Source organism: Xenopus tropicalis, chromosome 4, assembly GCF_000004195.4.
Source record: "Xenopus tropicalis strain Nigerian chromosome 4, UCB_Xtro_10.0, whole genome shotgun sequence".
NCBI classification, from domain to species: Eukaryota; Metazoa; Chordata; class Amphibia; order Anura; family Pipidae; genus Xenopus; species Xenopus tropicalis.
The window spans coordinates 20,934,552-20,948,794 of NC_030680.2; the positions used below are offsets into that span (position 1 = coordinate 20,934,552).

General features: G+C 39.2%; 1 protein-coding gene across 2 annotated transcripts in view; it reads left to right on the plus strand.

The window, feature by feature from the left end:
* The window catches only part of bdnf (brain-derived neurotrophic factor), a 58,559-nt gene that overhangs the window by 12,036 nt on the left and 32,280 nt on the right, over window positions 1–14,243 (plus strand). Inside the window, exon 1 of one of the 2 annotated variants that reach the window (XM_012960378.2) lies at window positions 13,785–14,192. The exons of the other annotated variant lie outside the window; for it this stretch is intronic. The gene's annotated coding sequence lies outside the window, so the exon portion shown is untranslated. Of the gene's footprint in view, window positions 1–13,784; window positions 14,193–14,243 lie in introns of those variants that run through there. 2 annotated transcript variants of the gene reach the window in all.

A 14,243-nucleotide genomic window follows, 5' to 3' on the forward strand; every position in this document is an offset into this window, starting at 1 on the left:
TAACTGTGTATAAGGCAAAGATTGTTCTATTTAACTTTAAGATTGTTGAATGTACAAACGTCAATAACCCCTGTAAGTGTTAATGGTAAGAAAGGATATCTTGTGTTACCTGCGGGCAACAAGGTTATAGATTATACAGTGTGCAGGGATTTTAGTTCAAGCCATCTTTTCTCTTTTGTGAACACTTTATAATGCTGCAGGTAAATTCGCATTATAATGTACAGGTATAGGATCCGTTATCCAGAAACCCATTATCCAGAAAGTTCTGAATTACGGAAAGGCCATGTCCCATAGACTCCATTATAAGCAAATAATTCTAATTTTTCAAAATGATTTCCTTTTTCTCTGTAATAATAAAACAGTACCTTGTACTTTATCCCAACTAAGATATAATTACCCCTTATTGGGGGCAGAACAGCCCTATTGGGTTTATTTAATGGTTAAATGATTCCCTTTTCTCTGTAATAATAAAACAGTACCTGTACTTTATCCCAACTAAGATATAATTACCCCTTATTGGGGGCAGAACAGCCCTATTGGGTTTATTTAATGGTTAAATGATTCCCTTTTCTCTGTAATAATAAAACAGTACCTGTACTTGATCCCAACTAAGATATAATTACCCCTTATTGGGGCAGAACAGCCCTATTGGGTTTATTTAATGGTTAAATGATTCCCTTTTCTCTGTAATAATAAAACAGTACCTTGTACTTTATCCCAACTAAGATATAATTAACCCCTTATTGGGGGCAGAACAGCCCTATTGGGTTTATTTAATGGTTAAATGATTCCCTTTCTCTGTAATAATAAAACAGTACCTGTACTTGATCCCAACTAAGATATAATTACCCCTTATTGGGGCAGAACAGCCCTATTGGGTTTATTTAATGGTTAAATGATTCCCTTTTCTCTGTAATAATAAAACAGTACCTGTACTTGATCCCAACTAAGATATAATTACCCCTTATTGGGGCAGAACAGCCCTATTGGGTTTATTTAATGGTTAAACGGTTCCCTTTTCTCTGTAATAATAAAACAAAATATCTCTATATACATGTTCATTTACATTTGTATATAATTATACACAATAAATCTCACCACTTGCATTTAAGAAATCTTTAAATTTTCTTTGCCTTTTTGCGGAAATCCTATGAGTGCCGACACTCTTGACCTGTTTAATTATATATATATATATTTTTTTTTTACTTTATCCTGTTTTCCTACCTTTGCTCTTGGGAAGAATAACAATCCACAAAGATATGTTTTAAAAAAAAAAAAACCCTCTTCTATAAATATATATTTTGTAAAACAACTGTTTCCATTGGCTGGCCACGGCTCCATCTGGCAGAATGGATAATTAGGTAACCCAACAAACATGAAAGGTGTCTGATATCTGGAGAATTACAGAAGGTGTGTGGGCACGCTGACACTCGGGGAAAGCCATAGATCATACCTAACGTTCCCTTTCCTTGTGGAGATAATTAAGAAGGAAAATGTGGGTGTGCAAACCTGTAAACGGCTCGGAAGGACTAGTTGAGCTATTACTGTATTTTATGGACAATTGGCAGGAAACGCCCACACTGAACATCATCATTCTTTGATGATGTTGATATTGATCTTGTTACCTTGACATATTTCAAATAATTAAATAAAAAAAATCGCACTGAGCCAAATTCGATCCATGTCAGAGGGGAAATTCATCTCTTCCTGAAGTCGGCGGGTTGGCTGGAGGAAGTTTTCTTGAGGTACGCGGTTAAATGGAGCGGATTCTGCAGTAGCAAAATTTTCCTTTTTCTTCAGTGGGATCAGCAGTTTTGTATGATCCTATTTCCATAAAAACACATATTTTAAACTGTTACGGGCTTAATATCTTGCAGTCACATAAACAGTGCTTTTCACACAGGATAGGGTGCCCACAGTGACCAGAATGTTGTAAAGGACATGTAAACCCCCCCACCACCCGCACAAAAAAATGTAATCAGTGAACAGCCTCTTTGAAATCTTTAAATACCTGCTGCTCCTGTTGTTCATCTAGGATTCCATCTCCTCCTGTAACCCACTCGGCCCCCTCCCTCAGTTATTTGCTTTGGCTAACTGAGCATGCTCAGTTCCTTTCACTGCTGGTTTCCGTAAAAACTCTGCTCCAGCTGTGCACTCTGCTGGAGAGACATATTTTTGTCCTGGTTCCTCTCCTGAGCTCAGCTTAACCATTACAAATGCTAAAACCCGCTAGAACTTTTTATCAAGTAAGTTGTGCCTGTGTAAGCCTGCATTCTTCACTGCAGATGTAAATGTCACTGATGATGTTAGAGCAGGGGTGGGCAAATTTGGCTCAGGGACCACATTGACTTACAGGCGGGCCGGGCCAGCGTTACGCCCAGTCCTGCCATCAGAAATCACGGGGCCTCTAAACTACCCCCCAGCATCCTCCAGCTCCACTCCCCAGCATCCTGCAGCTCCCCACCCCAGCATCCTCCAGCTCCACTCCTCAGCATCCTGCAGCTCCCGAACCCAGCATCCTCCAGTTCCACTCCCCAGCATCCTGCAGTTCCCCACCCCAGCATCCTCCAGCTCCACTCCCCCGCATCCTCCAGCTCCACCCCCCCAGCAGCATCTTCCAGCCCCATTGCCCAGCGTACTTCCCAGCATCCTCCAGCTCCCCCCAGCAGCATCCTCCAGCTCCATTCCCCAGCTTCCTCCCACCAGCATCCTCCATTTCACAGACCTGCGGCTGCCTGAATCCTCCGGCTGCTTCTGACCCCGGCTCCCCGCTGCATCCTATTATATGGTTGCACCCCGTGTGTGCTGAGGTCACGCGCACGCACGGGGCCCAACCAATTGGGGCCCGGAATTCTTTTAAGAGGGCCGGAGTCCGTGGGCCGGATTGAAAAGGCTAGTGGGCCGTAGTTTGCCCACACCTGTGTTAGAGGGTAAATGGCGCTGGGGTTAAAGCTGCTATTTGTTATTGAAAACTGTGAAGGTGCTGGCAAACATTGGGGATATATACAATACAAATGATGCAGTGTGGGTGTGGGAGATGTGCCCAACTTATATACATTTTATATTCATTTTAAAAATGATAGAATAGAAAATGTTTTTTTTTTATTTACAGAAGTGAAAAAATAAAAAGCAGGGTAAAAAAAAAAGTTATTTTCTCAGTTAAATTCCCTGCAAATTCGTACTCTGAGAAGCTCGTATCGGCCCTTGCTCATTTTAATGTGCGTGGCTGTTTAAAGAACATGTGTCATCTGGGATGCTGACAGATTGGAAGACGGAGCTATTATGTCAGTTGGTACATTCCACATGGAAGTGTTGCCGTGGTCGGAATTCTTACATGATGTTGGGAGCTCATTCTTCAGCTCCCTATAAACAAAGACGAAGGGGCCTGTCATTTTGGCCAAAACCATATGTGAGAGACTTGGGGAAAACCCGGGAGCAGGGAAAATAACAAAAAGTAGAAAAAAAATGAAAACACAAAGACATCATCTTTAACAATGACTAAACCCTTGAGGTATTTAAACACTGCAGTGGTTTATTTATTACCTCTGTTTGAGAGAGAAAAAATGATGGTACTTTTGTGTAACTGGAAACAAAAATATGATTTTTTTAATACAGATATTCCCAAATAAAGGACAGAATATTTGCATATGTATATAGGAGTGGGAGCTACTATATTGCTTGCTGCAGGGAAACTGCTTTGTGCTCGCAACATGCCCACAACATTCTTGTGACTTTTCCTGACTACAGCAAACTTGTGCCCAGAGCATTCCCACGATCAAGACATACTAGATTTTTTTCCTGACTAGAGTGTACTTATGCTCAGAGAATTATCATGCCCACAGCATTCCTGATCCCAGAAAACATTCTAGAGCTTTTTCATACTCTTGCCCAAAGAGTCCTTGTGCCCAGAGCATTCCTGTCCTCAGTGCATACATGTGCTCAGACAGTAATAGAGCATTCCCATGCCCAGCGCACTGACATGCCCAGAACATTACCATACTGACATTTTGCTGATCCTTCCAGAGCTTTCCCATGCCCAAAGCATTTTGTGCCCACAACATTCTCAAGCCCAGAGTATTCCTAGCCTTTTCCTTACTAGAGCCTACTTGTGCTCCGGGCATTCTTGTGCCCAAAGCATTCTTGACAGGGTTAGAAACAATATGGTCTGGGTGCACTGCTAAAAGGATGAACACATGACCCACAACAACAGTAAGCTACAAACAATTAACAGTTTTATTTTTGTTAAAAAAGGGGAAGAACAGATTTGCATTATTTTTTGTTCTTTCAATAACAATTCTTTTATTTAAATTGTGCCGTTATATTGTGAATAAGAGGACAGACTCACTGACATAACAAAGCAGCAAAAAGATTTCAACATACAGTAGTAATAAAGGGAGGTGCCATCTGCCCCTACTTATTAACATAGTGATATCATAGAATCATAGAATGGTGCTCGCAGTGCACACACAACAGATGGGCCACACGAAGAACCCACACACATTAAACAGGCTCACAGCACTGACTAAATATGTCTACATGTCACTGTAGGGCTTTCAGGATCCTAGATCTTCACTGATAGATATACTTATGGAGCTACGTGAATGTTGTGTATTGAATAGAGATAGATAGATAGATAGAGATAGATAGATGATAGATTAATAGAGATAGATAGATAGAGAGAGATAGATAGATAGATAGAGATAGATAGATACATAGATAGATAGATGATAGATAGATAGATGATAGATAGATGATAGATAGATAGATGATAGATAGATAATAGATAGATAGATGATAGATAGATAATAGATAGATAGATGATAGATAGATAGATAGATGATAGATAGATAGATGATAGATAGATGATAGATAGATGATAGAGAGATAGATAGATAGATGATAGATAGAGATAGATAGATGATAGATAGATAGATAGATAGATAGATAGATAGATAGATAGATAGATAGATAGGTAAATGGACAGACAAATCTTTGCCTGGTTCTTCTGTTAAAATATGCACATACTGAAGAAATCCCAATTCCCCTGCTTATTGTTGTCCATTAAATGGAGGAATTGGCTTTTTCAATATGAAGGCCAACATTGGATCGCTTGCCCCACGCTTTTCAACCACTAAAGCCTGGCCTGCCTACTCCTAATTGTTTGGAAATTTTTACCACCTAATAAAAAATGACCAGAGTGGAAGATTTAACCATTTATCTCCCTCACCAGAAGGATTCATAAATTGGATTTTTTCGACTTGCCCAGAACATCTTCTGATTGGCTCTAAAACAATAGTTTGGCTTCGGAAAATGCTTATCCTAAGAGGTTGCTTTCATTGCTTGATACTGTAGCTTGTTCCCCATAAAGTCACCTCTGTAATGTAATAGACGTGACAGATTATCACTGCTTTAGAGACAGAAATGCAGCATTTCCTTTTATATGAAAAGCAGGTTGTGAGAATTTCGAGATTCATCCGAACTTAGAGATGACACTTCACGGAATACATTGCTGAGTTATTAAACTTCAGTAGTTCACATCGGCAGAATTTTTGAAATAAAGAAATGATGACAACTAAGAGAAGATAGTCATGTCGTTCTGTCTTAGCAATGTGACACCCTAATAACCAACAAAGGTGGCATCTCTTCACCTCTTGTATCGGTTATTGATTGCTTCATATGTTACACTGTATGTCCAATGTATGAAACCCACTTATTGTACAGCGCTGCGGAATATGTTGGCGCTTTATATGTTGGACCACGGTAAACCTGAGATTATCAACTGAAATTGTGAGTGTGTTTCCAGCTTTAATGGCACATGTTGGGTGCCTTGTGTTGTTTCCTATTGATACTGAAGTATTGATTCTCATGCTGGGTATTCCGATGCCCAAAGCATTCCCAATGCCCATTTCCATACCCAAAAAATAAGTGAACATTTTCCTGACTTGAGCATTCTTGTGCCATAATGTAGAATTTATATTAGCCCCAAGGGCACTGCCTTGTGCCATGGAAGTAAATTCTTTCAAGTTCCATGTTAAGACACTGACACTTAGGGCTGGCAGTCATCACCAAGCGAAAGCAAGAATATCAACTCCCAAGACAGAGGTTAGATGAATTAATCCCATTAAGAAAAAATGATGTCTGTTTTCAAGTCCAGAGCCAAGACCGCTCAAAGCTGTCATGCTCCCTCAAGAAAGCAAGGCACTATTCAACACACAGTCATACGTCTGTGTCTACCTTATCTTCCTCACTCAGACTGAGGGACCAAACAGTGATTATTAGCCTGTATTCCTTAGTGGGTGAATAGAGGGAGTTAGGTCAGTCGCAGAGCAAGGACTTTGTGGAGCTACAAATTGCACTCTGGAGGTTACGTAGTCCTACAGGCAAAGCCTTTGATTGCATCAAGCATCAGTTTTGTCTTGGTCTACTGCTGTTAGAACACTAAAAGAAGACATCTGATTGGTTACTGTTACTTTGCAGACTAGGAAACATTTGACCCGATAGCAGCTGTTTTGGGCCCATGGTTTGCATACAAAGCCCCTCTGGCATTTCATTCATTCAGTAGCGCCAGACGGCAGAAGTCAGCCATTTTGGCACAGAATTGATTGCAGCTCTCTGCGCAAGACCGGTACCACATGGCTGGTCACGGAGTGACTAACGTCATCATTCAGGGCCCAAGTATTACCGTAAATACTGTTTGTTGCTGCCGGGTTGCTACGTTTCCATTCACAGTGGATTGTGGTGGGTTTTTTCATAAGCCACGGGAAGTTCCCATTTCTGGCCTGAATCACTGTATGGTGAGCCTTTCTCCTTTTTCCCCCTACGCTACTCTAATTATATTTCTCAGCGCAGCATTCTCTAAGGGATAGCATGTAGTAATGTGCTTTTAGTGCCAGGTATCTCCATTTTTAGGGTTCAGAAGGTTGACCGCATTCCGCTGGAGCTAATAAGCTGGAGTAGCCCTGCCTGCCTGAGGCGGAAGCATGAAATATGCACATACTTATTTGTCATTTATTTGCTCCTTCCTGTGCATTAGTCATACAAAGACAGGCCAACCAAAGCAACACCTATTGTAACTAATACATCTGTACATGAAACACGTAGATATATACATGTCAGCTTGTGATTAATATCTCAAACCAATCAGCACACTAATTAAGAAACTTATTAGCTAATATTTGCTTTTCCTATCAGAGAATCATTTCTTCATTTTTTTTTTTAAATAAGAAAAAAAAATCTGCTGGAATGGCTCATACTTCTCTCTTGTGTCCACTCGTAGGAAATGCAGTCTGTGCCTTAATCACGTCTGTGCCACAGAATTCCCCAACACCGCCACAGAATGCTTTAGGGATCTGCTAGGCAATCTTTGTGTAGAAGGCATAGTTATGCAAAGATAAAAACCAACAGGCTGCTATGATCCAAACGAGCGTCATGGAACATTTCTTGCTTTGGTTTTTTTATGTTTTTGGAAATCATATTTTTCTGTGGGATGACATTTTAGGTCATTAAGAGGTGCATGTTATTAGTGTAAGGTATTGACCCATGTTTTATTCTTTGTTGGGGTTGAATCAATTTATAGGGACTGGCTTTCTGTGTATTAAAGTCTACCTATTCCAGGTAGCCTATTCCTGCCAATTGCTCTTAATGACCTCCGAGCAGAGACTGTCTATATATATCCTTATCTTGTAATAAACCCTGGCTAGTTCCTTGGTCTAACTTACTGTTCTTGACTGTGTCTGTGGTAGGTACTCCTGTTACCTTTGTTCTTTGCCCTGATATTATCCCTTGTCTGTCTGACTCTGCCTGAAGGCTGCCAGCCCAGTACCTTAACTAGACTCTAAACTTTGTTCAGTTTTACTCCCAGAGTGTGGGCTTTGCCAGTAAGCTTACTAGCCTGTTTGCCCAGTGTCTACAGTCTTTTTAAGCATACTTGTGTTTCAAGTGTTCTGGTTAGCCCAACATCTGCCCTGCCTGTTTCCCAGTTAGCTTTCTCCTTGGTCCCTTTCTAAACTACTAAAACCAGTGGCCACTAAGACTCCATTGTGACTCTATGGTTGCGACAGTACAAACTAGCCACTGTTAATGACAGCTTTGCCGTCTGAAGCATGCATGTTTAATAATTAGTTCAATGAAGTGCCCTATGGTACTGTAGAGGCCTATTTGTTTTTATCATTTTTAGAACATCACCTTATCCATGTCTCAAAGTTTCTCGGACTTCTGGTCCTGCTCAATCTTTTCTACAGGGCTCTCTGTTGCTTTCAATGTACTTTATATTCTTGATTACCCCAAGGCTTTAAGTTGGCACTTCCATTTCTACCTTTTCCAAATTAAACACTTACCTGCTTTGATACGGGGAATTCTGCCCAAAAAAATTTGATATATAAAGAAAGGCAGTTTTTCACATGGAACCCAATAGAGTTTACTTATAGCAAGGAAAGCAGTGTGCAAAGTGCAAAAAATGGCCACAATGGGCTAACTTTTTGCACTCTGCCTTCCCCTGTTGCTGTCTTGCCACAAGTCTCAGCATTCTGTTTCAGACTGTGCCACCAGTATCCTAAATGTCATCTGAACAACTGCTTCGCTTAATGATCAATAACTTTCAAGCAATATGTCAATCAGACACTGGAGATTATTCCACTCTGCAAGACCCCAAAAATCCATAATTTTTCATTATGACGTCCTTTTAAAGTTAGATGGCTTGTCTCCAAGTCTATAACTTTACAGGGTAGGTAGATACACCCAAGTGAAAAGCAGGGGTCTTCAATTTGTGGCTCTTAGTAGATCATGGAGGCAAGTGAAATTGCAATAGCAGAAAAAAAATCCCCAAGTGTCTTCAGAAAAGGGTACACTCTTTACTACATACTCTTTTTGAAGAATAGGAGGAAACTGGATGAGTTGGATGAGTTGTAGACGCAAGTCTTCTATCTCTGTCAAGCTAAAATGAATTGGCACCCACAGTTATCAATACAATAGCAACCTAAGTAGCAGAATTATTATAAAGAAAGTAGAATGCTTCCTTGGTTTACTAAAAAGTATCACGAGCAAAGAACCTACCACAGGATTATGGTTGTTTATACCCAGCAGGAAATCCTTAGAACTTATTGACAAATATCAGTTGGTATAAAGTCTTCAGAATAAAGGGGGGATTTAATTTTTGAATGCACTTTTTCTCCTGTGCTGTTTGATTGTGGTGTGTGTGCCCAGCTTAGCCCAATGGACATGGCTACTAGGCACTCAGCAGGTGACTTGGACATGGCAACCTTAGGAGCACTCAGCAGGTGACTTGCATTCGGAGCCATGAATTTATTTGCCCCAGGGTTAAGCTGCATGAAAGTTGAATTCAATGCCACATCCAATGCTCCGCACTGGGGGCTTGTCCCAAGACAATAGGATGTGGTTTCTTTGAAATCTAAGTTCTAGGTACATATGCCGATGGCGACATCACAAAACTAAGGATCAAATTCAACCCCCTGGATCAGGGCTGTCCATCTGGAGGCCCATGGGCCAGATTTGCCCATCCAGGGGATAAAGTGTGGCTCATATGTTTCTCTATGTATTGAAATATATAACGGAAAATAATCCTTTGCTCTTTTATTACACCTTTCCCCTAAGGGTCCAGTTTGATGCTGGGGACCTATGAAGCCTCCCCCTGCCATAGATATAACTACTTACTTGTCACTTCAGCTTTAAATGTGAATTGTAATTATACTGTATATACCTTTGCTCAACAAAGGAGCCCAAAGTTGCACCAAGATATTCAACAAAATGTCCCTATTGTGCCCTAGTCTGTGTTATTTCATTTTAAACATAAAAGTCTTGTCTGGAGTAGAACTCAGTGGGTGGTAATATTCTGTTTCTTCCCCATGGAAAAATGCTTAAACCAATGAGACGCATGAGTGCAACTAATAATCAATGAACATATATTTCTTTAGATTTTAATTGCAATAACGTTGGCACACCGCCCCCTACTTTCTATGGAGTTGCCACTGGCTCGGCTTGCAGTGCAGCCCTTATCACTGTCCTATTGTTTTTAATATTCCAAACAAAAAGCCAAAAAAGGGTGTGGCCAGGCAACTAAAGGGGTATGGTCTGACATCTATCGGGGGGTGTGGCTAGATGAGCAAAGTACTAGATGAACTCTCCATAGCAGCCCTGGATATATTTGTGGTGTTTTTGTACTTTGTCAAAGGGACTCGGGTATGAACATTCATGCTAAACTGCACAAGAGCAGTCACCAATAGCAACCAGTAAGCAATTACTAAATTAGACATTTGTAGATTGGTTGCTGTTGGCAACTGCACTGGTTCAAGTCAGCACCTACATTACTAAATACACTTTAAAGCCTATATATATATACATAACAAGTGGAATTTGTACACTTCTTACTCCCTGTTGTCTGGTATACTTCATTTCAGATTGTTACGTCCATTATTATTGTCTTTCAGAAATCAGAAAGTGATTTTAATGTTTTTAGCATATTTTATATTTTATTTTAGCATATTTTGGTATATAAATGTCCTGTTACTTAGGGCTTGAGACTGGACACAGTAATAGACAGTTCAAGTCTGTAGTGGGCTACCAGGCATGCCCCTTGGGCCAGCGATCTGTCAGTGCCAACCTCTCTCAGTTCCATAATGTATAAATTATAATCCAAATAGATCAGTGAGTCAGGAGCTTCATGTGCAGCATAATGAGACACAATGCTGTTGTAATTGACCTCATCCAATTAAAATTATTAATAGCATACATGGCAGCAGTGCCAATTCTAACTCCTCACTTGTTTCATCACGACTTCTTGAGCTTTCTTCATAAAATCATGGCATCGGGAAGGATGATTTACGACTGGGGGATCCTGTCATGTGAATGAAAAAGGGTAGAGGCAAAATACAGATGGGCCCTAAAGGGGAGGCAAAAGTCTGTGCAAAATGTTCATTTACATCTAATACCTTTTAATCAAGCCTAACACTCAACAGTGTATGTATGGCCAGGCTAAAAAAAAAATTGGGGTTTAGACCCAAAAAACTATAGAAACAATTACATGAAACTGAAATTTTCTTCTTTCTTCGCGATAAATAGGGTGGGACAATGAGATGAATGGTGGGTGGCAGAAAAGGAAAGAGATAGCTAGATAGATGATAGATAGATAGAAAGATAGATAAATAGATATATATAGATGATAGATAGAAAGAAAGATAGATAAATAGATATATATATATGATAGATAGATAAATAGATATATATAGATGATAGGTAGAAAGATAGATAAATAGATATATATAGATGATAGGTAGAAAGATAGATAAATAGATATATATAGATGATAGATAGATAGAAAGATAGATAAATAGATATATATAGATGATAGATAGAAAGAAAGATAGATAAATAGATATATATATATGATAGATAGATAAATAGATATATATAGATGATAGGTAGAAAGATAGATAAATAGATATATATAGATGATAGGTAGAAAGATAGATAAATAGATATATATAGATGATAGATAGATAGATAGATAGATAAATAGATATATATAGATGATAGATAGATAGATAAATAGATATATATAGATGATAGGTAGAAAGATAGATAAATAGATATATATAGACGATAGATAGATAGATGATAGATAGAAAGATAGATAAATATATATATATATAGATGATAGATAAATGATAGATAGATGATAGATAGATGTGAAAATGTTATCAGTAAAGTAAGTCAAGGATTCTACTAAGCACTGTTATTGCTAATCTCAAATTGTACATTAACAAAATATTGGATAAATTATGAGCGCACCCCTCTGTTCCATAATTCATACAGTGATAATACAGTGTGCATTAACATAGATAGATTATAGATAGATATACAGATTAGAAATAGACATTTTAGATATATATACCAAGAAATAGATTAGATATAGATTAGGTACAGAAAGACAGACAGATAGATCTGGGTTCTCCAGTTTCTTGTAGAATAAGCACTATATAAAGGAAGAATAAAAGAATAATTAGATAAATAAAGAGATAGATAGATGTGGGAAAATCCAGGGTTAATATGTATATTGAATTATTCTTAATAAATCACAGACTGATAAGTGAAAACTGGGGTGTATAAGAATGTATGCATTTGTGTGTCTATATATATATATATATATATATATATATATATACTAAGCAGTAAATCTGTATTTCTCACTGTCTGACATCAGAGAGAGACGTAGCCGGAGACCAGGCTGAGTATAGAGAAACATGGGCAGCCTGAGGCTGTTATAATCCCTAATATCCAAGTGACAGACGTGGTGAGCTTTGGCAATAAAGGTTATTACAGTAGCTAGAATGGATATTACAGGGTGACTACAAGCCTCACTTATACAAGAGCTAAAGGTCTTGCTACAGCCTGCCCAGTGTTTGTGCAGACACCTCGCTTCCCTGTCAGATGCAAAAAATTAATTATTAGCAACTTTTATTGTGAAATGAATAAAACATGTGCTCCTGAATGAATGCCTTTTAAGTACCCATTGTCATTGATAGTCGTCTCTCAAAGTAACCGCAGCAGCCAACACACATATCTAATGCTATATCCTAGGAAGTAAACATAAAAAAAAAAAAATTAGCAGACACCATTACTGTCTCACCACACAGATATTATTCTAAAGCAGAGTAAGGGGAAATAAAGAGAGACAGGGTTATAGAGAAAGGGATGGAAAAGAAAAAGAGACAGGGTTATAGAGAAGGGGAGAGAATAGAGAGACAGGGTTATAGAGAAGGGGAGAGAATAGAGAGACAGGGTTATAGAGAAGGGGAGAGAATAGAAAGAGAGAGGGTTATAGAGAAGGGGAGAGAATAGAAAGAGAGAGGGTTATAGAGAAGGGGAGAGAATAGAAAGAGAGAGGGTTATAGAGAAGGGGAGAGAATAGAAAGAGAGAGGGTTATAGAGAAGGGGAGAGAATAGAAAGAGAGACAGGGTTATAGAGAAGGGGAGAGAATAGAAAGAGAGACAGGGTTATAGAGAAAGGGATAGAAAAGAAAGAACAGGGTTATAGAGAAGGGGAGAGATAAAAAAAAAAAGAGAGCGCTATAGAGGAGGGGATAGAAAAGAAAAAAGAGAAAGACGGTTATTGGGAAAGGAATAGAAAAGAAAGAGACAGTTATAGAACTAAAGAGAGAGACAGTTTTGGAAAGGGGATAGAAGAAAAAGAGAGAGGGCTATAGAGAAGGGGATAGAAAAGAATGAGAGAAAGACAGGTGTAATAAGGGGAGATAAAACAGAAGAAATGATGGAAAGACAATAACATAGAGAAATGTGACAACAGGGGGGAAAGAGAGATAAATTAAGAGACTAAAGAGAATTAAAAAGAAAGAAGAGGTAAGAAAGGAAAAAAGAGGGAGTGGGTAACATATGAAGAAAGTAAGTAAAGAAGGGAAAAAGAGCAAATAAAAAAGACAGGATGAGCAAAGAAGCAAGAAGAAGAGACAGAGAGGAAGAACAGGTTGCAGGATGAGAGAAAGTGAAAGAGAGAAAAGGAAGTTTGTAGCAGAGAGAGAGAGACAGAGCTCCTGCTGTTATATTAAACCCTCTAGGGGCTCTCGCTGTCAGACACTGCAGATCAGTGACATGCGTGGCAGTGAAAGGGTTACTCATTCTCTCTGTACTGCAGGGAGACTTGTGTGATGCGAGTAATTCATTCAGTAGTGTGTCTTTTAAGAGGCTGGCAAAGTGTCACGTGACGACCCACGTCAAAGAGAGTGGAAGAGACTAATGTGGATTCCCTCCCACATCCCATTCACAGCTCCAGAGGGCTGCTCAGCCAGTGTGTAACCCCACTGAGTTACACTAGTATGAAATCTCTCTCTCTCCAACAAGATCAAATGGAGCCATTTAATGAAGAGATGCCATTGTGTCCACCATGCACCTTCCACTATCAATAATTTAAATAGCCCTCGCTGCAAGCCCCGAAGACCAAGCCTGAATATTTTTTTGGGTTTTTTTTCCCCCCCCCGTTGTTTATTGTTTGTAGCCTTTTTAATTTTTTTTTTTCCTGAGGACAGCTGGAAAGAAAACTTCACCCAAACAAACAAAACAAACCACAAAAAACTCCAACAAAATAGAATTTATACAGAGTTTCATCTGAGATCCCCAATACAAGTGTGTTGATGTGTTCTTTGACAAGTACTAACTAAAATAAGGTGGGTCCAATTCTTCTTTTTATCTGTTTCTGTGGTTTTCATGAGTTTGGG